We start from the raw sequence: 25,763 nt of genomic DNA on the forward strand, positions 1-25,763 counted from the left end.
TACAGTCTAGTCTTTCTACCACCGACCAATACATCTAACTTCTGTACATTGTGTGTTTTGTTTTTGTTCTATGAAAAGTAGGTAGCCAATCTGGACATACAATCCCCGGATCGAGCACCGTTACATCAGTGGCCCCAGGCAGCCCCTCCTCCGCCTCCCCATCAGCAGATTGCCGTATCTCTGCTCATGCATCTCGGGCTCAGTCTACTGCGCAATCTCGTGGTAGTGGAACCACAGTGACCTCCGGCACAGAGGTTACAGCTGAGTCGTGGGAGCTTGCAGATGTGGTCGTGCTGCTCCAGCTGTATAGTGAAGAGAGCAGACAGAGGGAAGAGGAAAGGCAAAGGAAGGAGGATGAGAAATTTGAAAGGCTGCTGGCAGTGTTGCAAAGGCAGCATGACAAGAAGATGGAGTTAATGAAAGCATGTCTTAGACATTTTAAATAATAATAAGTAGTACACATTTATCCATTTGGTCATATATATTGCAGGTAACCAAGCGTACAATTTTATTGGGGAGATGCACCACTTTTTTTTTTTTTTAATCTTAATTCTGTTAGCTGTATATATTGTTTTAAATTGAAAACCTTTCCACCCTGTTTCTGATGAAGAGATTAAGGTTTTCATGGCCATTCAAATCCTCGTGGGCATTAAACAAATCCCCATCATATCACGATCACTGGTCTTCCCATGAAGAGTGGAGAGAAAAATAGCGCAGGCTGCTCTGGCACTTTGCTGATGTCCCCATTGTCAATGCAAAATCCTGTTCAACCAGCAATTTCCACATGATAAAATGACACTGAGGGATTTCTGTTGTGCTGTCTTGACAGGCTTGGTCAAGGCCAAAGTCCAAAAGATTGGGAAGAGAAGACTGTCTGGTGAGAGATGAGCAAGCCAGTCTCAGGCCCTGCAGTATAAACCTTATTTAGCAGTTGAAAAATGCATGTTTAGGGTCATATTGGTTAGGGTCAAGGTCAAAGGTCAGTTCTGAGGTGGTTTCTCATTGTTACCACTGTGAATTAATGGGCAATCACAGCACCATAATCTGTGCTGATCATTTTATCAGTTACTTCCATAAATTCTTCAGCTCTTTTTCATTTTTTGTGATGGAGAAAAAAGCTGATCAGCACAGATTATGGTGCTGTGATTGCCATATTGCCATTGCCATTGCAACAAAGCTATAACACGTTTGGAGCTGAAAATGTGTTAAAGGCCTTATTTATCGCCTACTGTTTTCAATGTAATACTTTTATTTCATCATTGTAATGTGTGTTGGGGCAGATATTGCTCAGGCCTAGTATTATTATTTATTTTGTCTTATTTATTTCTTGGCCGATGCCCTTATCCAGTATTGTGTAAAGACCAAAAGCCAGCTGTTTCCTACAAAAAACTAGTTGGAGAGTATCAGAATGCCTCATTATAACGGACAGGAAACAGTATTGTTACTACCCAATAGGATCTGGCATGGTTGAGGCTACTACCAGCATGGCCAATCTTTGCCATCCTACTCTAAATATAAATGCAGCTAGAACACCGACTAAGACAAACAAATAAATGATACACAATAACAAATACCGAGATACAGACAGAACAAGAACTAAAAAAGAACTGTTCTGAACATTTACAACGTGTTTATTTCCTTTCAGTCTTTCCTCTCAGTTGGACAGATTCCTTTCTAAGACCTACAGTCATGTGTGGCTCTACACACACAAGTTCATGTACATACAAATTACCTGGCTCTCAGTACAAGACCTGAAGATATCAATCTGGCCCCTCAGTCAAAACTGATATGTAGATAATTATTAATTAGACCCTAATAAAACACATAAGTGATGTGTCTAATGTAAAATGCAAATATGCTCAACAGACCCTGAAAGGGACTCATGGATCTGATGAGGCTGTATCATTGAAATGAATAAAAAATTCTGTAGTTGTTGAATTTTACTTTAAAGCTTTTACAGCTGATCCCAAAATTATGACATTGCTAATACCTTTTGTTTTAATATTAATATGAATTAATATTCCACTTAGGCAATTAGTTAGGCAATGTACCCTGATTATATTAAAAAACAATATTTAATTTCTTACTGGCTGTTAGATATCACCTGTTGCAGGGCAGTACCACTCATCCCATTGGGATGGCTAATGGGAAAGAATGAGTTACAGTGGCAGTTTTAGGGTTAAATGTTAAATTATGGGATAATATCGAAATGCCCTTATAGCATATACCTGCATTTAAAATAACAAAACTGTTTTTATGTTCTGGTATGATTTGTATTTTGTATTACAGCTATTTAGAAATAAACAAATACATTTTGTCTCCAGGGGTGGGGACCTGGGTGGTCCACAGAAATGTTTGTACTGTATTTGGAAAACACTTAGTAGAATGGAATTGGCAGGAAATAGGTCACAAACGCTGTCATGTTCCTTAAATAACTGTAACAATACATATTATTGAATGTTATAGTATCCTGTATTAAAGTTTGTGTTGGAATTCTGGTATGTTCTATGTGAATTTGAGGGAAAACATACAGTAGATTATATCAGTTGATCCTTCAGGGTGGAAGAAAATCAGGACAATAATTTCTTCTTGTGTACAAGACACTCAATTTGTAAGTTGAGTATTACATGTACACTTTCATGAATACTCACACATATAGGCCAGTGTGTTCCTAATCCATTTTCCATGTTGATCGTATTTGATGGGCATAAATCATGCAGAATGGTTTTATTAAATTACCCATAAATCTCCCTTATTATACCTCATGTTGCCCTTGCACAAAGGTGTGTTTTGTGTTGCAATGTTCAGGAATACTTACAAGCATCTGTCTAGAGAACTACAGTCAAGCATTGTAGTAAGTTTGAATTAATAATGACTTGTAAAATGCCTAGTGTCACTTCTGCTGTGTCCTTGGTGTTCATGTAAGAGAGACAATTGTGCATTTCAAAAGGAACCCTTCTTTCAGGATAGTTGGTGTTGGTAGTTGTGTGTCGTTTGTGCTTTCCCTGCCCCTGTGTTCTCTGATTAGGGAGAGATGTGTTTTAGCACACTGCCAACACTGAGATCAGCTGCAGCTAGCCAGCCCATATCAGCATTTCCAGTTGCTATATGTAAGTCTGTTTCAAGGCCCTCCAAGCAATGCAGTGGGAACAAACATGCAGAAGCGACTCCTTTACCAGAGACATTTCCTCTTGAATAAGTCACGGAAATCTGAAAAACCCTGTTGTGTAATACTAAGGCATAGAGCTGTGAATTTCAGCAGCCCTACACCCCCCTTCCACAGGCTCTCTCTTTGGTGGTAACAGTAAATAATTGACCATGAAAAACAAAACAAAAAAATCCCCCATTACATTTTTCAGGAGAAAACATATGTTGCATTGTGTGTATTTTGTTGTTCTCCGTGTGAACCTCTCTGGTAGTTTATTTTAAGGCTATTTTAAGTGACATTTCTCCCAAGTCAAACGTGCTCCTGAAAAGTATCTCGCAAAACCTTAATGATAAGAAAGAGAGTAATGTAGTGCATACTAATGAGCGTCATGACACTGGACTGTAATAACTTGCTTCCAATGCCATTAGTAACCAAGTTAAAAATAACAAGAGATACATATTGATCAGCGACACATACAGCAGAGATTGAACAGGCTATGTAATGGAAATAAATGAAGTATAAAAACCCAAGGAAAACAGAGATGAGATGAATCACACATTAAACTTCAATTTGCAAATAACTGAGACCCAGCGAAGGGCAGTGGTCATGGATGATCAACACTCTTGAGCAAACACAAAGCAAAAAGATCAATATGACTTCTTCTCTGTGCATCTCTAGGTAGGATTAGACTTGTATTTTATAAAGGCAAATGCTGATGTTGTTGTTGGAGTATAAATACATAATTGTATGCTCTGGGTCAACATTGACAGCTCTAGAATATGTTATATGTAAGACCCATGCATTTCACTGCTCCTTTGAACTGTAGTTCAATTTATAAACTTTCAATCCAGTTAAATCAATCTTATTATTAATTCAGCAAAGCAAGACATTACATTCTGTGATATTAGAAAATACCTCTCAATTATTAGAAAAGTTTTTATGCTGTTATTATCCAGATCCAGATTAAAACTTTCTCAGCAATACAAATTGCTCATGAAACAAACAGAAAATTTGAAGAATTAAATGCCCAAGCTGCCAAAAGTCCAACAGTCAACTGTACACAAGTATAAAGTAGTAAAGGTAAGCTCCACTTTTTAGGTAAAAAATCAAAATACAGCTTACACAGAAGGTAGTACAAACACATTCCACCTCCAAAGCGTCTTAGTAACAGAAAATTTTCATATCCTCGAACTAGGGTCTACTAAGGAAGAACAAGAGCAAAGAGAGGAGAGGTGGGTACACACTTAACACTATGAAACTGAAACAGTTTTTTTGTGCTTTATAATTCAGTATGTTATGTATATACACAATTGTATACATCCTATGATAACATCTCAATCAACATACAAAGATTTATGATAAACACATTCAAGTTACACCTAGATATAAGCGAGAATGTGACCCAATGCATCAGCTACAGAATGTCATTACAGCCACCCACCCACATAATTTACAACTATTTGTCATATATATTGCACACATGCAGTACTGTGCAAAAGTTTTAGGCATCTCTGAAAAAATGCTGTAAAGTAAGAATGCTTTCAAAAAAAGACATTAATACAGACATGCTCAAATTTGTTGGTATTACAGCTCATTGAAATAATGCTTAATTCCTCCTGAAAAGTGATGAAATTAAAAGCTATTGCATCATGTATGCTTGCATGCCTTTGGTATGTCATAGAATAAAGCAAAGAAGCTGTGAAAAGAGATAAATTATTGCTCATTCTACAAAGATATTCTAAAATGGCCTGGACACATTTGTTGGTACCCCTAAGAAAAGATCATAAATAATTGGATTATAGTGATATTCCAAACTAATTCATTTTTTTAATTAGTATCACACATGTCTCCAATCTTGTAATCAGTCATTCAGTCTAGTTAAATGGAGGAAAGTAGTCACTGTGCCGTTTGGTATCATTGTGTGCACCACACTGAACATGGACTAGAGAAAGCAAAGGAGAGAGTTGTCTGAGGAGATCAGAAAGAAAATAACAGACAAGCATGGTAAAGGTAAAGGTTACAAGACCATCTCCAAGCAGCTTCATATTCCTGTGACAACAGTTGCAAATATTATTCAGAAGTTCAAGGTCCATGGAACTGAGCCAACCTCCCTGGGCACGGCAGCAAGAGAAACATCAACCCCAGATTGAACAAAAGGATAGTGCGAATGGCACCCATCAAACCTGAGGCTTTTGAGTAACTTTCCGTAGGTTCCAACCATGAAAAATGTAAACCGACTATATATATATTTAGAAAATATATAGAAAGTAAATGCTTATTTCACAGTAAAATTTTACCTTAGTCTCAGACAAACTCCAATAGTACAAGAGAAAAGTGTCTGCATTTGTACCTGTGAAAATAAAATTGAACATGCATAAGACAATGTATTGCAGTAGATATGACATTTTTAAATGCAAGCAGGCTTGTCATGGTTATAAATTAAATTATAAACTTGAATAACTGATTGAGAACCCAAAGGTGCAACTGCCTGATACTGGCAGGAAACTAAATGTGTTTAATTTAGTGTATGTGTTACATGTTCCTGTGTGCTGCTTAGTGCTGTGCCAATACAACGATTTAATGTAGAATCGCGTTTGTTTTTTTCACAATATTGTATCGATATTCTGATCTCTAGAATTTATGTTTATTTATTTTTTATGCCGGTAATATGCGAGAAATAAGGTTTGCAGTTGAAGTAACACCAATGTAGTATTAAGCACAATCCTATAGATGACAGTAAGCAGGGGAGCCGCTTGGAGTTCTGGTCCCCCTTACCCCCCTTACCCAGGAACACTCATATATGTAGCAGTTTTTTCAGTATCTAGTTTACTTGTTTTAATTTCTCTAAATAATTATAATACAGTGCTTAAAGTTGCTCTATGCAACAATTTAGCATAGCGTAAGCTTTCAAAATTACACACTACTGCCCTTAAGTTATTTTAATGTAGCTTTTATTTATTAAAATAATTATATTAAGTTGCTTAAGGTTTCTCTAATAATGTATTTTTCAGAATTGTACACTGCTAAAGTCTTTGTGTTGACTGGTTTAACTGTCCTGAAGGTCAATCCTTAATATTAAATTTAGAAAATAGTAATTTAGTAATTTCAAATTGAGTGGTTGTTTTATTAGGGGTTGCTAATGGGGATTAGATAAAGATTGTCCTTTGAAGTATAGCCTAATATTATTTGAGGTTTTATTTAGCACTTCAGTAAGTATCGTGATTTGGTTGTAATATCACATGTGTATCACAAGGTACCCACCCCTAGTGCAGCTACAGTACAACTGTTTAAGTAATTGTTACAACCCCAGTTGGGACAGTATGGAAAATGCTAATAAAAACAAAGAGGAGTGATTTGTAAATGTACTTTGACGTACAACAAGTTATTTGATGTTTTACCTAATCAACTGCATAGTTTTCTGAAGGTAAATGTTTATCTGAAATTGATGCATGCAACACGTTCCAAAAAAGTTGAGACGGGCAATTTAGGACTAATAGGGATGTGACAAGTTGAAATAAGAAGGTGATGTGAGGCAATCGTGTAATCATAGTATATAAGGAGCCTCCAAAAAAGGCCTAGTCCTTCAAGAGCAAGGATGGATTGAGGCTCGCCAATCTGCCAACAGATGCGTCAGCGAATAAACCAACATTTTGAGAACAACTATCCCCAAAGACAAAATTGGTAGGATTTTGGGCATTTCACCTTCTGCAGTGCACAATATAATTAAAAGATTCAAGGGATCCGGTCAAATCTCGGTGCGTAAAGGGCAAGGCCGAAAACCACTTCTGAATGCGCGTGATCCCATCCCTCAGACGTCACTGTCTTAAAACCGTCATGAGTCTGTAATGGATATCTTGACATGGGCTCGGGAATACTTTGGTAAAACTTTGTCAGTCAACACCATTCGCCGCTGCATCCACAGATGCAAGTTAAGGCTTTACTATGCAAAGCAGAAGTCATACATCAACACTGTCCAGAAGCGCCGCCGACTTCTCTGGGCTCGGTCTCATCTGAGATGGACAGTAGCACAGTGGAATCGTGTTTTGTGGTCCGACAAGTCAACATTTCAAATAGTTTTTGGACAAAACAGCCGTTGTGTTCTCCGGGCCAAAGAGGAATAGGACCGTCCAAGCTGTTATCAGCATCAGGTCCAATAGCCAGCATCTGGCATGGGTAACTTGCACATCTGTGAGGGCACCATTAATGCAGAAAGATACGCACACATTTTGGAGCAACATATGCTGCAATCCAGACGTCGTCTTTTCCAGGGATGTCCCTGCATTTTCCAGCAGGACAACGCCAAACCACATTCTGCCCAGATTACTAGCGCATGGTTGCGTAAGCAGAGAGTGCGGGTGCTAGCATGGCCTGCCTGCAGTCCTGACCTGTCTTTGATTGAGAATTTGTGCTTCATAATGCGCCACACAATAAGGCAACGAAGGCCCTGTACAGTTGCACAGCTGAAGAAATGCATAATGGATGAATGGGGGAAAATTCCGCTTGCTAAACTTAACCTTTACTTTACTATGTAAGACCAATATAGTGCACTATTCTCTACAACCTTGTTATTCACAGTGTATTTTTAACAGTGTAACATAATCATTTCCAATTCAGTGCAAATAAGTGTAGCTTCACAACTTTAAATTCGTTTATTTTCACAAATATGAGAACACTGTAAAACTGCACACACACATATGAGATATAGATATATAGATATAGATAGTAGACTGAGTAGACTCTGCTCTCTCTTTTACATTTTACAGGCCTATGAGACTCAACTTTACCTGGATCACAATAAAAAGCAACCTGTAAGGCTATGACATGGAAACATATTTTGACTGAAACAATGTAGACTTTTTCCATGACAAAACATGCAGTCTTATTTTATATTCTTTTCATCCTATTCCCTTTCCATTGTGGTCTTTGTATGTTTACTATTCTATTATTACTATACTATTAATGATAAAAAGCATAATAGGTCACTAATATGTGGGTATAAATATTGGTGACATTGGAACTAATATATCTAGTCATGTTAGATTGTTCAGTGAACAATGTTCACACACTGTGGTACAATAGCTCTACCTTCCACAGCAGGGATCCTTCTGGGCACATTACTGGGTCCTGGCACTGTCTCTAACACTAAATCAAATTTTAAAAATTAAATTGTTATAATTTAAGCCCCCCCTCCCTACAAAACAAAAGTATTCGTCTTTAACATTTAGCAGTCCTACCTGCCCACTCTGGAGTTATGGGCTCATGGCTGGCGTTTGGTACTGCCTCTTCCTCAACGCCAGCAGCAAACTGGTCTACTGGCTGCTGCTTACTAGAGACTACAATAGACAAGTCTCCCACATGCGTCGTGACATACCAGTGTAGCGTAAGGTACACTTATACATTTCAATTAAAGAAATTAAATTCAATCACGAATCCTGGAATCTTGTAGAACTCAATTTCCGTAATAATTGGACGCAGACACCAATTCTAAAGATATAAATTGTCAAATTTATTAAAAACAAAGACTAAATGTAGCACTACACTAATCATACAAAAAGGGAAAAACTAATAAAAATTCAATTCTAGATCAACAAATCAAAGACAAATCACTTCCGTGACCAAATCAAAGACCATGGGATCGCATATGATAACACACAAATCATTTAACAAAAAAGGTTATAAACACATTGACTACAATACCAGTTAGTAAGACGAAGGTGAGTCTCTCATTAGTATTGTTAGTCGGACATCAAATAACTACGCAGGATAGTATTTATGTCAGGTAACTTCTCGTTATATATATATCAGTCTCATTTACATTTAGGTGCCAAGAAAGATCCTATCATTACTTGTTACCACAATTTCCCTTAACTGATTATTATTCAATGATTAAGGATAGGCAGGGCCACCAATAATCTAATGTCTATTAACGTGTGTCAATTTCAGACTAAACAGTTAAACAGGAATGAGAAGATATTTCTCGGCGTTTACAGATTTTATTTCTAAAATTGTCAACAAAACAGTTTAATGCAACACACATTGATATTTAAGCAAAACTAAATTATATTACACATTCTAGAGTTATGAATCACAGATTAATATTTCTAATTGATTTCTCAAATGTCATGAATGATAAACTCCAAACTGTTAAACTTATCTGAACTTCGTCGCAGAGAGGCCTCTCTGTCTTCGGGCTCAGATAACAGCACACGGCACGAGGTCCGTGTGGTTTGGATCAAAGGCAGTCCGGTTCGGCTTTGTCCAAGAACTTCCACTCAGTCGATGCACCTGGAAGTTGGGGTTTCGTGAAAGTAGAGTCTTTTCCAAACAGATTTTCCACTGGTTTGAAGGCTCCAAGGTTGTGCACAGGATCTTCTTTGCAAGGAGGGTTTCCACCGTAGTTACTTGAAGACAAAATGTTTGAGGAAAGCAGGGCCCTGTTAGTTTCCAAGGGTCAAGTTTCTTAAGACTCAATAGCTATTTAAATGACTGACACTTTCATATTGCAGTCAAACTCTACTGATCAGATGGGTACAGGCGGGCATGCGCAGTTTATAAAGTTCTTTAATTATTAAAGTCCTTTAAAATAATTATTTGTAGGGATCAAACTCCTTCTGCCAATTTAACTCTTCTGTTGCCGGCAAAGACTTAGTTGGTTTCCTGATTCGGTTCTGGCAACAGATCTACAAGTTGAGCAGTGGCAGCGGGTTACTGGTTCAGGTGAGAGAGAGAGAGATGCCGTGCGCTAGCTTTTATGCCCCTTAAATCAAGAGGTGATTGGTTCTTGAGTTTGCGAGATTGGATTTCGGTTTCAGCCCCCAGTGTCCTATTGGAGGGGGCTCGATTTATGACTGATGTCAATCCATGCCATCCATGCCGTTTGGCCTAGGTTCCTAGGGATTTCGGCTCTCGTCCACTTCAAAGAATTTTATTTCCTCCACGCCATATTCCCCAGACATTTTCACAGCAGAGATTCCTAGCCATTTGCCCATTCTCAGTGCCAACCTCCCAAGACTGCCACTTTGATATAGAACAGTTCATGTGCCGATGAGCTCAAGAAATCTGGTAACTTTGGGGGAGAGGTCTTCTTCAGATCAGAGCTTCAGATCAGAGCTAGAATGCTCTTATCACAATACACCCCCCCTTAATGCTACAGCCCTAACACAGACTTTTTATTTAAATGCAAACTGTGTGAACATTGATGTGTAACGAACCAATTTTAAATAGAAATCAGAACTCAAAATTGTTTGCATTTCTAAACCTTGTATTCTTTTCACTAATTTAGCCTGTTTTTGGTGGTTTGCAGAGAGCACAGAGAGAAGCAAGATAATGTTTTACTTCTCATTGTGCTTGGGGTTTGTTTGCTGCTTTTCCAGAGGGTTCTTATACTTTTGTACTTTCAATTTTTTTCCCAGAATTTAACCACTTAACCTGCACCAAAAACAATGTTTCTGTGTAATACCAAGTGTACTGTCAACACTGTTGTGTTGTTTCGCCGAGTGTTTGGTATCCCATGAAAGCTGAGACTCTCAACTTTGAAATATTCTGAAACCAGACAGTTTACTGATAAAAACACTACCATCCAAGTTTTGGTAGAATCTTGTACCAAAGTATTGAACCAAGTATTATATACTTGATTACTCGTTAGGGTGTTCTGAACAAAACAAGTCTATTTGCAAAGAAATTTGATTGAATTTGAGGGATCTATGCCCATCTCTGTGGGTCCCCCCTCCTGCTGCGCCATGCCCCTATAGGCACAACGTAGCGACGTGTGACAAGAAAACACTGATTGTGATGTCAGTGACATTGGCACAGGCATGTAGCCAATAAACTAAGCTTTCAAACGATGTGCAGATTTGACGGTTAGCCAATAGCATCTCTGCACGAGAGGAATGTGTAAACCTGGATTAAATTATCAATGCCTGCCAGTACATTCACACACCGCTGGGAGGCCTTGTGGAAGGACTGGATCCTGCCGTGGATTTGCAAGTATTATTATTTGGATTTTTCTATTTCAGTTTGGCCACTTAGATACGTGTTTGGACAGCACCTAGACACCACTCACAAAAGGACCCCCTTTAGAGTGGGTTCTGCTCATCCTGTCAACACACAAATTGGTACAGTTGTTGTCAATATGCCACTTGTTATGGACCCAGGGTCAGGTGTTATCAAGCAGGGAACAAGTAGGACCAGATAGACAGTTCTCCAGAAGAAAGTAATTTAATTCAGTAGCTGAACAGAATGATTGTAGCAAATCTATCCCTCCACAAGAGACCACAAAAACTCCCGAGAGCAGGGAAAACAAGAGCTACCCTCTGCACTAGCCACCTCCATGTAGTAACCCAACCTTCCAACTGCCCCCTAGCAGTTCTCACAATTCCTCTTTATACCCCAAGGTCTAGAACTTCTCCCCCCAGAACAGATCATTAATAAAATATAAATGTCTCAATATCTAAAAGTATGGACACAAATACAGTATTTATATCATGAGTGGGTAATGTAAACAATTATGTCTAATACCATAAAAGTAGATAGTAGGGTTTTTTGGGCGCGGCCTATTTTGTTATGACGTATGCCCTAAGCTTATTAATATTCCTACGTCATAATTGGGGGGCGTGATTTTAGAGTTATTTCCTTAATTATTCCTACGTCATATCCGTCAGAAAGTGTACACCCCTAAAACCCTGAACAACAAGGCCACCCATAAAGACCCCCCCCCCCCCCTCCCTCTGAAGGCAACGCCCCGAAACTCTCCTCTCTATTTAAGACCCCGCGCTGCTTTTAGGCAATACCTCTTTAATTCTCAGCATCTGAAACATCCCGCTTCTTCAACATGTCCAGCGACATCAACATGAAACCCCGCAAGAAACAATCCCGGGCAAGGGTTCCTGTACTCACCAATTTGAAGATTGAACGCTCCTGGGTGTTGTTCTGGGGGGGTCGACGGGGTTACCGCTTTAAAAGGGATCCCAGCTATGTTGGAGTGGAGCTTTTTGCTTTGGGAGAGAAGGAGGGTACGTTGGAACCTTTTGAGACGGTGATTGAATACTCTTTTGAGGACTGGTTGAAGGTGATGGCATGGAGAGACCTGGGGCTTGTGGATAAGACTCTAGAAGGCTTGCAAGAGGGTCCAAGAGAAGGCGAAACTGAGTCTCCGTCTCAGAGTTTTGAAAGGTGTGAATGGGAAAGCTTGCAGAACTACGGTACAGTGGTGAAGAGTCTATCTCTAACTACTGATCGTAAGGTTTTGTTTAGCAGTACCCTGATTACAAACCCTATTGAAGGGGTTGTGGAGGATCCAGAAAAACAGGTTACTGAAATTATGTTTGACGCCGTGGACTGGCCGTTCTTGAAAGAGGTCATAAACTGTATAAATGATGGTTTTGACATCTTGACCAAATGTTCACAACTGGATTCTGTTAGAAGGAGAATATGCTGGATTATGGATTATATATCCCCCTTGAATGACGATGACGATGATAAAACAGACGACCTGTGGGGGGTTGGAGGGGGGTCTGACGGCTCAGGGTCTACTCTCTTCTAAGAGGGCGGTGTGTTGTGACGTAGTGAAGAGATAGGATAAAAGGCGCAACAATTCATTCATGGTTTAAAATTAAAGAGAATGTCTTACCCGAAAGCTGTGGACGTCGACAGGCTCTACAGGCCTCTTCAAACCCGGGATCACCCCTGGTTCTATTCCCCAGATTTTGTATACACTCCGGAACCCTCTGACTGCGGTTACCCTCCAAGACCTCAGACCCCGGTCCCTCAGGACGAAACAACATGCGGAGCGATGGATGTCCAAATGAGTCTCGGGGATCCCCAGCCTCTGGAGCTCATGGAGGGCCTCGATTTTGCCGAACTGTCTACCGTCTGTGCGTCTCAGGAGGGGGTCAGTCCAATGGATGTAGAAACACCCCACAAACCACCAGGCGACCCAATGAGCATCGGCCTGTCTCGGGGGCGTGATGAAGACGCAGGATTTATGCCCGGGGTAGGTGTCCAAGTAACCAGAGTGGTTAAAAGCACCCTGGTGTATATTCTGAGTGCTCTCATCGACCGAGCTCTGAAAGAAGTCTGTCGGGGGTGTGAAGTGAATCACCCCAGTCAGTTGAGACACAGTTGTTTGTTTGAACCAGACCGTTACTATTTCCTGTTCTATTTCAACGTGTTTTACAGAAGACTTTTATCGATGCTTACAACCAAGGGTATCACGCCAGTATTAAAATGAAGCCTATAGATGTTGATCAAAGTAATTCTTTTAAGGTCTATAAAAAATTATACGGCCCATTTATTAAGAAGGGGAAAACTACTTATAAGTTCAACATCGGCGATGTGGTTCGCGTTTCAAAGCTAAGGAGTACTTTTGCCAAAGGTTATGAACAAACATTTTCTGACGAATATTTTACAGTTACCGAACAGGTGGCTAGAGACCCCCCCGTGTACCGGTTAAAAGACTATGACGGGGAGGATATAGAAGGAACGTTTTACGAAGCCGAGTTACAAAAAATTATTGTGGGTAAAGACATTGTATACAGAGTTGAAAAGATATTAGCTGAGAAAACCCAGAACCGGAAAAAATATGTGTTGGTGAAATGGCTTGGATGGCCTGAAAAGTTCAATAGTTGGGTCCCGGAACAACAGGTTTGTGATATTCAAGCCTTATAACAACATGCCCGCTGGTGTGAGGGGGTCATTACATTCGATACTCAATATGGAATCAGGAGGCTTCTACGTGACTCTACCCAGTAACGCCTCTCTCGATATATACCCTAAAAATGAAATATCCAGTTACACGGTACAATTTGGAAAATCTATAGATCTAAGGGGGTCGTGGGAAGTGGGGTTGGCGGAAATACAGTATCCTTACACTTGGGCTGTTTTACAAGATAAGGATGCCACCTTCGCCATTTTTGACGATGTTAAAAAGAGTCAATGGACATTCACGATGCAAGGAGGTTATTATGACAATGTGGATACAATATTAGATGAGATGCATAAACAGTTCTCAGAAGGCACCCCTAACATCAAGCTATATTACAACCCTATTAAAAACAGAGTGTACAAGGTGTCAAAACCTGGTATTAGCATTCAAACCAAAGGACAACTGGGGCGTATATTAGGGTTCTATTCTGACACAGAGAGCAGGTTCTCAGAAGTGGTGGCACCCTTCCCGGCTGACATCAGGGGCGGCTTTTACACTCTTTATGTGTATACGGATATCATAACACACCAGAGGGTCGGGGATAGCTATGTCCCCCTTTTGAGAAATGTACTTATTAAAGGTAAAAGCAATGACATGGTCACAATTACTTATGACAAGCCACACTACGTACCAGTCTCAAAGACCCACTTTGACAACATCACGATCGAAGTAAAATCGGATCAGAATATCAACGTACCCTTCCGCTTCGGTAAAGTTATTGTCAAACTACATTTTCGACCCCTGAAACAGTGTGTACATTATTAAAATGGCTACCTCGAGGGGTTATGTAGATCCTAGCGCCTATGTGGATTATTACAAGATGCAAGCCGGGAACGGCTTGCCCGGTTTTGTAGGAGCCCCCACAATGTATGGAGCCGGTCTAGGAGGACTCTTTCGTGGTCTCTTTAGAATGGCCGTACCCCTGCTTAAGAGAGGCTTTGCTATAGCCAGACCCCACTTGAAATCAGCGGCTAAAAATATTGTTAGTGACGTGTTCACCAATGTTATGAACCGGGCAGCTAGCCATGAGCAGCAGGAGGGTTCGGGTCTCATTGTAATGGCGAGGAGGGGGGGTAAAAGAAGAAACAGTATGTGTCCACCAGGGTGACGAAGATCCGTGGCTAACAAAAAACGAAGAAGCTCTCATTCTCCAACATATCGTGGAAACACTCGGAGAAGGAAGCAGCACAAGAAAAAACCTGCAAAAAGAAAGTCTCAAAGAAAGACAAATAGAGCCTCAGGATACATCTTTTAAAAATGTCTTTTGTCCACAGTCTATCGGAAGAATGCGTCAAATCAGAACTGGATCTGTTTACAGTTCCATACACTCAAACGAGTATAGATAAGAGCATATATGTAGAGATACCCCCTCTTTCCGCAATTTCAGATACGGCCCCTCTGGAGTTTTTTATAGCTGGCAATGGCGAGGATTATATTGATTTGAATAACACATTTATTTTAATGAACTGTAAAGTGACTGATGAGGATGGCGATGCAATCGAGAAGACGGCCAACGCTGGGGTCATCAATTACCCGGTGGCCACCATGTTTTCACAGGTGGATGTGACCCTGGGAGATCGGCTCATTAGTCAAAGCAGCAATACTTACCCCTATAGGGCCATGATGGAGTGTATCCTTAATTATAGTGAGGAGACCCTAAGCAAACAGTTCAGCCCCGGCCTTTTCTTCAAAGACACCCCGGAAGCTATGGACGACCAGGATCCAGAGGGACTCAATAAGGGTTTGCAAAAAAGAACGGCCTTTTCAACAGAAGGGAGGACCTTTGAGCTAATGGGACATATTCATGCAGACATATTTTTCCAAGAAAAACTCATGCTCAACGGGGTAGACATTAAAATTAAAATGATCCGTAGTAAAAGTGCTTTTTGTCTGATGACCCCTGATACTGAAAAATATAAACTGACCATATTATCGGCCTCGCTGTTTGTGAAAAAAGTATCCGTCTCCCCGGCGGTTAAACTAGGACATGCGCAGGCTTTAATGACGGCAAACGCCAAGTACCCGATCGAAAGAGTCTATATGAAAGTCCACAGTATCCCCGCAGGGACACGGGTGATGAACCAGGAAAATCTGTTTCTAGGCCAGCTCCCAAAACAGGTTATTATAGGTCTCGTGGATAATGATGCATTTACCGGGGTTTACAACAAGAACCCCTTTAACTTTAAACATTATAACGCGGAATTTATAGCACTGTACGTCGATGGTGTGCAGGTTCCATCCAGACCTTTTCAACCTGACTTTGAAAACGGCAACGCGGTTCGTGAATATTACAGTCTAGTACTGGCTACGGGTCGCCATCTCAAGGATCAACCTCTGCTGATCGATCGCCGGGAATACTGCAGCGGTTACACCCTGTACGGTTTCAACCTGACCCCTGACGAAGAGTGTGGACAACATTTTTCACTGATGAAGACGGGAAATATGCGTTTGGAGATGCGTTTCAAGCAGCCTCTACCACGCACTGTAAATATGGTCGTGTATGCTGTGTTTGACAACATTATTGAGGTGAATCAGAGGAGAAACGTTCAGTATGATTATTATTAAAATGAACACCAGAGAGCTCAACCACATCATGAATGCCCTGGACGGCTCACGGAAAGTGTTTCAAGGAGTCTACGCCTGCGACCAGCTGCCTAAATTTAAGATCAAGAATTTACCTGCAATGTACATAATCAACACACACCCTAAAAATATGCCCGGAGAACATTGGCTGGCTATTTATCTAAGGGAGGACCGCCGTGGGGAATTTTTTGATTCCTATGGAAACCCCCCGGATTTCAGACCTTTCCCTCGGAAGATCAATAACTTTCTGCTCAACAACTGTCAAGAAACCATTTACAGCGGTCGTCAAGTACAAAGTCTTCAGACCTTCACTTGTGGTCAACACTGTGTGTTTTTCTTATATCATAGATCTAAAGGAAGGTCATACCCCGATATTATGTCCTTGTACAGTGAGGATTTAGGCCAAAATGATAAAAAAGTGGCAGAGTTTGTCAGGACACTGTGGACCCCCCCTTATAACACAATTACTTACGACCCTAGCCAGCCATGTATACAGATGGGGTGTTCTTGTGAGGATTTTAAAAGATGTCATGCGTGTTAAAGTGAAAAAATAATGAAAACAGCCTTTGAATCATTAGTTTTGTTTTTATTCAACACAAATCTTATACAAAGCAGGGTTATGTTATAAATAAATGTACAACATTTGAAAATAAAAATAAAAAATAAAAAAATGGTTTGTCGGTTCCTTATTTACAGGGGAGACAAATAAAAACATGAGATTAATAAGCTTCCCAACGATGGATAGATCCTGAGGAGGGTTGCTCAACACGGTCAGAGTAATGAGATATCGGCGTCAGATCAGTCACCACCTCTTTACACAGATGGATTTTTTGTCGCGTTTCCTGGTTAGGAACTGTTGATTGGGGCATGTTCAGACAGGCCATCGCCTGTAGGAAAGCATTCCAGCCTACAGGTCGGCGACTATCGGGTACCTTATTAGTGCTAGTGACACTCTTCAACAAATCAAACATGTGTGAACCTTTGATCAGTTGTCCTTTAAAAACAAATTCACCCTGTTCATTCCAAGTCGTTACCCGCGGTTTCTGAACCATTTTGTGCAGAATATATTCTGCATGTCTTTTGCTTCTGGCCGGCATGTTTCTCAAAACATCCGTTACAACATCTCCCTCTGAACTCTCAACAGGTTCGGTCACCGCAACATCTTTATCAACCGTACCCCCCGCATCAGTCCCAGAACCATTTTCTTGAGAGGCCATGGTTAAAGTTAAAATGTTTTGATCTTTTTCACCCTGTCTAACCAGACGGAGGTAGCGCTGTAACGTGTTGCTATACATCTGGGCTTTGGAATACTGATTTAAATCGGCCCTGGCCAGTATAGCTTTCATTTCAGAGTCCAGGTTGTTTTCGGCCGTTTGTCTAATGGGCTCTGGCCCGACAACATTTTTTCTCAGTTTCTCAAGCTGCTCCTGAGGGATCAAAAACATTTTCTGAGCATATTCCATTATTAACCCACTCTGGAAGCTAGAAGACTGGTTAGGAAAGGCACGGCTATGCTCAACAGCGGTCCTATAAAACCTCCGGTTTGATTAATCTTCTTTCTTTTTCTTTTAATAGAATACTTCTTATTAGCGATGATCTTGATAACCGCTTTTTGTTTTTTGAGTTTAGAATGTTGAGAAGGGGTTAGGGGTATATTACCGCGTAAGATGTTAAAAGCTATTTCACACAGGGTCTCGATCAAATCCGAGGGGGCCCCTGCCAGCACAGCTTTCCTATGGCGCGGGCTCCCCTCAAATAACATTTGCAAAAGCGGCAGATTTCTTTTAATCCGAACAGACATTCTTATTTATTTCCTTTTCTTTAGCACATACACTGCCGGCCAATCGGGCGGGCACAAACCTGTTCTGAGGCGAAAGTCTTCTGGGGTTTGTGCTTTTAAGTCCACAATCAAGTACCCGTAGGGTTTTTTGGTGGCATCCTCAAATGCCTCCAAAAAGAATTTGGTCTGGTTAGGGTACATTTGACGAGCCAAGACGGTGACCTGTAGTTTATCTCTGGGGTTTTTAAAAATAATTATATAATTGGCATTTAAATTAATAGTGCGGCTTTTTTTACCTTGAAAAAATAGATTTTGAACTAAATAAATAATACTTAAATTCCTATGATGAGTGTACTTTGTGAAAGCTTTTTCCACTTCACTGTTGTCACCGGCCTGCTCCATCAGGTCATCAAGGATCACTAGATTAGTTTGTCCGGGCGGGAACAGGTCATCGTCACACAACGAGGCGGGGAGACCTTGCACAAATTTCAGATTTTTTTTTTTTGACGCCAAATCATCGTAGAGAGGTTGCCAGCAAGAGTAACACCACACTATGTTGTCAAGAGCTTGGGACACGGTTGCGTCCACATCTTCTATGATGTTCTTTATAAGATAGCTCTTACCCGAATTGGAGGGACCGGCTATAATACAGGAGAAAGGGTGTTGAAGTCTGTTATCAAAACCACTGCTAATATCCATAAGGCAGAGTGGTATAATCAGTCTTCAACACTCTTTTATTGTACACCACCCTGAACCGTTTGTTTAGTGATCTATTTTCCAATGTGTACCCCTTTTTATTGCGATAGATCTGATTTCCGGATGTAATAATCTCGGGAGGAGGCGCGTCTTTCTCGGTTACAAAACTTTGTACCAGGGTCGTCAGAGACTTGATGTTAATGAGCTTGTTGTTACAATGGTTCAGAGTGAAACCCTTAACTTTCATACAGGTCTTACCCGCAGCCGTTCTGTATGCGTAAGTCTTAGGACCCCCTGAAACAAACTCCACTATGTGGTCCTGAGGATCTAGCTCGCTCGTTAACTCCCCAAGGTAGTCCCCGAGGGGAGGGACCCAATCCCCTGGCCTGGTGACAAAGATTACAGAGTCAGTATCATGATAGAGCGTGCGTTCCTGCAGCTGATCCATTAAGTTGTACAGTTCAATCCGGGCGTAAGCCGTGGTAAAAACCGCTATGAAAACATTAACGTTTCCCTGTTTGGTGGGGAAATCTTTAGGGGCCCTCCACTGGACCTGTGCCACGTGGTCATTTAAGAATTGAAAGTGTGATACTGCATGTTGTTTGGAAAACATAAATTCTATAAACTGTTCAGGGGTTTTAATCAAGGTTGTGTTTAGACGGTTATTTCTTTCCCCAAACTTACCCCACAGACTGTTTAAAATCAGTTTGGACATTTGTCTCTTGGCGGGGTTTACAGTTATGTTCCCCGGCTCTAGACGGATCCCTTCCTTTTCAAAATATTGCTGAACGTACCGCTCTTTGGCAGCGGAGTCAACAGACCATGAGGGATAGCCCGATGCCTCCTGTTTCCCTTTCAGATGGGTCATAATGTACTCAGCAAAAAGAGTATCAGATTTTTCAGAAAAATGCCAAACCTCATACACCTTACCGACTCTGTAACCTTTCTCCACCGCCTTGTCAAGCTCAATGCTACACCAGACACCCGTCAGCGCTCGCTCGTCATCACTGTGCAGACAAGAGGTATTTTGATTTTCAGTTTCCACACACGTTCTACACAGAGGGAACATCAATTTTCCCGAACACCTGTAAGGCAACACGGGTAGGAACAGCTCGCGAGGAGGGTACATGGTGACTTTGATCAAACCAAAGTACTGTCCGATTTCGAGAAAGTCACGATAAACAATGGTTGGATGCCCCACCGGGTACATTTTGGTCTTGTTGACATAAGGGTACAGACTGGTGAAATCATAGTAATCTACTCTCTCACCCTCCTTTACCTCATAATGTAAACAGAGGGCGTTGTTACGACCCCCAAATAACGCATCCCTGGGCTCTAGACGTTCAGGAAAGTCCAAGGTTTCCATAAACCGTTGTACCCCCACATCCTGTTGCTTCAGGGTCGTCCACGCGTGTTCCCAAATCACCAGTACATTCAAACCATAGGTGTTTTTTAAAGTTTCAATTCGTTCCTGGAAATCATAGTACATATCACCGCAGAGTTTTTGTGTTACGGGGTTAAAGGTGTTTGGGTCGAAGCACTGAGGACAGCCATGGTAAATACAACCAGCAAACTCATAAGCGGTACGCCGCCCGGACACGTCGCTAAAACCGTCTAAGTAGTAAGGACCCATTTTGACTTCCCCTTGATTTAAAGCATGTCTGATGAAGATGTTATCCCGGGCACTCAGATATTCCAGCCACTGTATGGAGACAGTCGAAAAGTTCTTTTGTCTAGCACGATAGTTGTCAGAAGTGGTGACCGCTATAGTGTTTTTCTGCAAGAAATTGGATCGATACATTTTCATGCAGAGAGACGCTATGGTCACACTTTGCAAAGGGTCGAGACCCGACGTGTTGATAACCTCGGTGCGGAAACGCAAACAGGCTTCTTTAAGGATCACCACATCATTTTTACAATAAGCGGCCATCTCTTCTCGGAAATCAAAAACACCCCCCTTAACCGTATTGTACCATTTAAAGAATTCCTCCCTCTCATGAGACATCATAGTATCAACCCCATAATAAGAGGCGGGCGGGTAGGACCCTCGATAATTTTGAGTGTCCTTAGTATTAAAAAAATGGCAGAACCAACCTTTCTTCTGAGCCTCAAAACCCAGAGCTTTAGGCAAAGCGCTCAATTTCATGGGGAGGAAATTTAACGAGTCTATGTAACGTTGGTTGAAAGCCTCGTCGGTGAAACACATGATCTTGCTACCCTGAGCTATTATTTTTGGGGTCACCCCATTTTCCACCAGATACTTCATCAATATGTAAGAATCATAACCCTTAGCATTGTGGGCAATAAATGTGTAATTGAGGTATTTTGGACCGCGATACCGCGTAAAGAAATCCCTGACACAACTCTCACCGCTAGCTGACCACTCACAATCCAACATGTCAATACAGTGTATATAATTAGCAACATGGACCCTGTTTTCTTGCTGGCATTCAAAATCAAAAAAGACATACCGGTTGTGCGGCGGCTCCTTTTTAACCGGCTGAATAAAGCACTGGTGTTCAGACCCCGGGGTTAAATCCGCATTACAGATCCTACATCTCGGTTCCAGACATTTGTGTGGTTTAACCTCATGAAAACGGTACTGGAGGCAACTGCGGGCAATATTTAGTTTGATCACAATAACTCAGTTTTTTAACCCCCTCAGCAGCGGCCCTCTGCACCTTATGTTCGGAAAAACAGAACGCGGAGAGACAAATCCTTAAGCAATCTTTACATCGGATGGTAGGGGCCAAACCCTTACGACATTGCGGATTGAAACAGACGTTACAGTAACCGTCACAGCGGTGCTTAAGCTTATCATTGAAGGCCTTATAACACCAATGACAAACATACGAACAACCCAAAAAAGCCGTCAAACTCTTTATTCCAAAGTAATGACTATCACTTAGGAAGAGAAACAGTGTCTGAGTATGGGTTTCAGGATGTGTCTGAAATTTCACAAATACTTCCTTTACCTCACAACGGTACCACACAACAATTTTTAAAGACAACAACTCCTCAAACATGGCAATGTCTGAAAAGGCAACCATCTGTTGAGAGTTTAAGCCGGCCCTCTGATGAAGCATTAAAGCCTCTTGCATAGCTTGGGGTTCAGGCATGTCGGGGGTGAGTAGTTTTATTAAACTGTAAGCAAAACAGAGCTTATTGTCCCCATTGGAACTCACCACTAATTGCCTGAGCTTGTTCCTAATTATGTCGTTCTTCAAGCATTTCGACAGTCTTCTAAGCGCCCCACCCTCAGGGTTACGAACCACATTCATTACCAGAGACAGACTTTCATCAGCTAAGATGGATGCGTTACTTTGCAATAACGCTTCGATTTTAGCCAGAAATTCATCAACATCTAAATTATCTCCACTCAGCATTACAGATAGGTTGCTAAACAAATCATCCCCTCTGAGTTCTAACTGTACAACATCTCGATAATATAATAGGGGCAGAATTTGGTCGGGGTAGCGTCTCCAAAGCCTCCACCATTTCAAACAAATCGGGGTGAACTAGGGGTTGAACCTCTATAAGCGCTACCGTTGGGAGGTGGTTATTTAGATCATTGACCATCTGTAACAGGTCGGGGTTCACCGGTAAGTCTGGTAATTCACATTCTATCGGTGGTGATTGGGGGTTATTTAAATCATTTATCATTTGTAATAGTTCCTGGTTCATTGGGACATCAGAGGAGTTCACAACAGGGCCGGGGGTGTTCTCTCGGGAAGGTCTTTTTGGGGCCCTAACTTGTTCATAATCCTTTAGTTTGTGAGTTCTTTTACCAAGTCTGGACATTTTTATTTTTTATTTTTCCAACAACCCACAATAGTAAGGCGTTTTGTATCTATTAAAACATTAAATACGGTACAATTCGTTAGTAAGGGTATTAATAAGGGTGTTTTGGCTCTCTATCACAAGGTTTTGCCCCACTAACACAAGTCTTTGATTTAGTAACAAGGTATGTAGCAACTCATGCCGACCTTCAGGAAGTAGCTCCGGGGGATGGTGTCCTGGCTCAGCTGCAAAGGATGGTCGCTCCGGTAAATCTCGGTCGAAGGAGGCAGGGAGCGAGCGTATACTCACGGACGGAGACCAAGAAGGCCTTTGCGGTGACACCCTGGCCAATCGCGGTGTACTGTTCAGCGTTTCTGTAGCCAAGAAACGGGGCTGGGGGGACGATGTTGAAACCAGTCCGTCGTTGGGTGGTGTGTCAACCCTGACTGACGGCGACCCCTGAGGTTGTTGGTTGCCTGTATTTGTTCCGCCCGACAATGCGGCGGGCTGAATCTGGATTGTTGAATTACCCCCAGAAGGCTGTGGCCTGAGTAGATGTTGGGGGGTCTCCAAGACCACCGTGGGGGATCCTCTCGGTGGTCTTTCCGGGGAAGATGTTTGATCCCACTTAGACGGGGTAATTGTCCTCAATAGCTCATCCACAGAATGACTATCCCAAGAGTCTTGGGAAGAATAAAAATATACATTACATTTACATCTTTAAACGGCGACAGAAATCAAACTTAAAACAACATGTCCAGGACCTTCAAAACCTTTAGCTTTTTTTAGACCTTTGAAAATAGGCTTAGACATTCACTACAACGCCTTATTATTTACAGACAATATATTTATTAGGACTTGATAATAAATGTAAAACAGAGAAGCCTCTGTAAATAAACTGTTTCTTAAATGTAATATTGTTAATAAAACACTTTTTATACACACACACACACACACACACCACATTTCATTTTTAAACGAACCTTCCAAGTGTAAACGCTTCCTGATCCCGGGACTTCCTGTTTCACAAACGTTTTCACGATCCGTTTAAATATTAAATACAATGAACACCTTCAAGCCTTTTCCTACAGCCACTTTAAAACAGAAGTATAATTGCGGGAGATAAGCCAAACAACTTACTAAAACCTTTCGGACAGCTTTACTTCCTAACCAGACGGTCGGGCAATCGGTCATTTCTAAACACATGCCCCAGAAACAAGCCTAGACCTGTCCGGACTTCTAAAGATCTTTCCCAGAACCCCCAAGACCTACAGGAAATGGACACCCCTCACTTAAATATTAGCCCTCAACGGGCAAACAAAACCCTTTTAAAAACATTAAAGTTTGAAAGATCTTACTTACCTCCAAAGAATAATCGTTTCTTATGTTTTTCATCTGGTTTAGCTTTTTGCACTTCTGTGAAGGTAAGAGACATGTTTAACCTTTAACCACCCCGCTTTATAAAAAGCTTTAACCTCTTACAAGCGGCAGATATATACTCACCGCTATCAGATACAGGGGCTGACGGCCTTTCAGATTCTTGAAAGGTTACGGTTCTCGAAGGTAAAACGAAACAAGCCCTCGATGTGGAAGGTCTTTCGTTGTCTCGAACCACGTTTCTTAATACTGTTAGAAAGGATATTTTTTAAAATTAACAAAACGGGCCTCAAACATCTTACAGAAACGTTATACAAACAAACAGGGGTTTAGTTCTTACCCGGTCGGCAGACAGCCTGTCTAGGGACAACCACTTCTCTTGGTTGATCCTCGGAGACATTAATCACAGGCCTTTCGATAGTTTCTGTGTAATTAAAGAGACCGCCATTAATATATATTAAAACGTTTTCATAACTCTAATGAGCCGCTTCAAAACCACACACACACCCATACATAAGAACCCATGAGCGCAAACACAAAAATCTTAACGTCGTTGTTCCAGATGATCTCCTCAGCGTTGGGAATTAACTCCTGTTGACTGGCTGAAAAATAATTTTACAGAACTTAAAACAGATGTTATAACCTTATTTACAATACATGCCCACAACCCGCTCTGAGTCAATGAAAATAATCTGAAGACTTACCTAAAAACTCGTTTAAATCGAAGTCGTTGATGTTGTTTCCGGACATTGTTGATCTTTAGGCTTAAATCGAAAGGTCAGTATGAGTCTGTCGAGCTGAAGACCAGACCTTCATACTTATACTGATGGCCGGATGCCGGATCTGCTTGTAAGGCATTGTTCTGGGCTGGCCTTTGTGCCGTCCTGTTACCAATTAACATATCAAAACCAACCAATAAAATGACCCTGCATCAATTTCAAATAGAAACCAAGATGGTGACGATCTCTCTCCTCTCTACTCTAAACTTTTATTAGAACCTTTTGGTCTCTCAAAAAAACATTTTTAAGCATCAAGACCTATAGTCAATAAACACTAAGAATATTTCAGGCCTTTATACGCGCTAAAAAACAACCTGAGCCAAGAAAATAACTATAAAGATCTAAAATAAGTAGCGCTTTTACAGTGATTTTTTTTTTTTTTTTTTTAATAGCGATGCTTTGTTTGGTATTAAACAAGTCACAAACTACTCAGAACAGCGTTTATCCCCACAAAAGAGATATTTGGGTTTATTTTACAAAGCTTATAAATTATATAGTTTAAAAGTATTCTGAATGTTTTGAGACCACACGCCATGCCTACGTTTGTCTGAGCCCACCCCCGTCCCCCGTGGTGTGAGTGATTTAGCCTTGAGTGTTGTGATCTATTTAGCATTGAGTGATCAGTTGTTTTTATTTTTTAAATGATTCCTTATCATCAGGGATTGAGCCTGCTAAAATACCTTAAAAACATATCCTTATCTTAAGTCTAACTCTTATGAGCTTTAAGACCCTAGAATGTATTTAAGTAAAACGAATGAACACATTATGTGTGAGATAAAATATAACCACAGCTTTTTTTTTTTTTTTACAAAAACAATTAATCTATACCCACAAGCACCCACACACACACACACACCCTCTTTTTTTTAATTTTATTTTTAATTAAATTTGAGGGGAGAGACAGAGCCATATACATTG

This window comes from Amia ocellicauda, chromosome 5 (assembly GCF_036373705.1).
Source record: "Amia ocellicauda isolate fAmiCal2 chromosome 5, fAmiCal2.hap1, whole genome shotgun sequence".
NCBI lineage: Eukaryota > Metazoa > Chordata > Actinopteri > Amiiformes > Amiidae > Amia > Amia ocellicauda.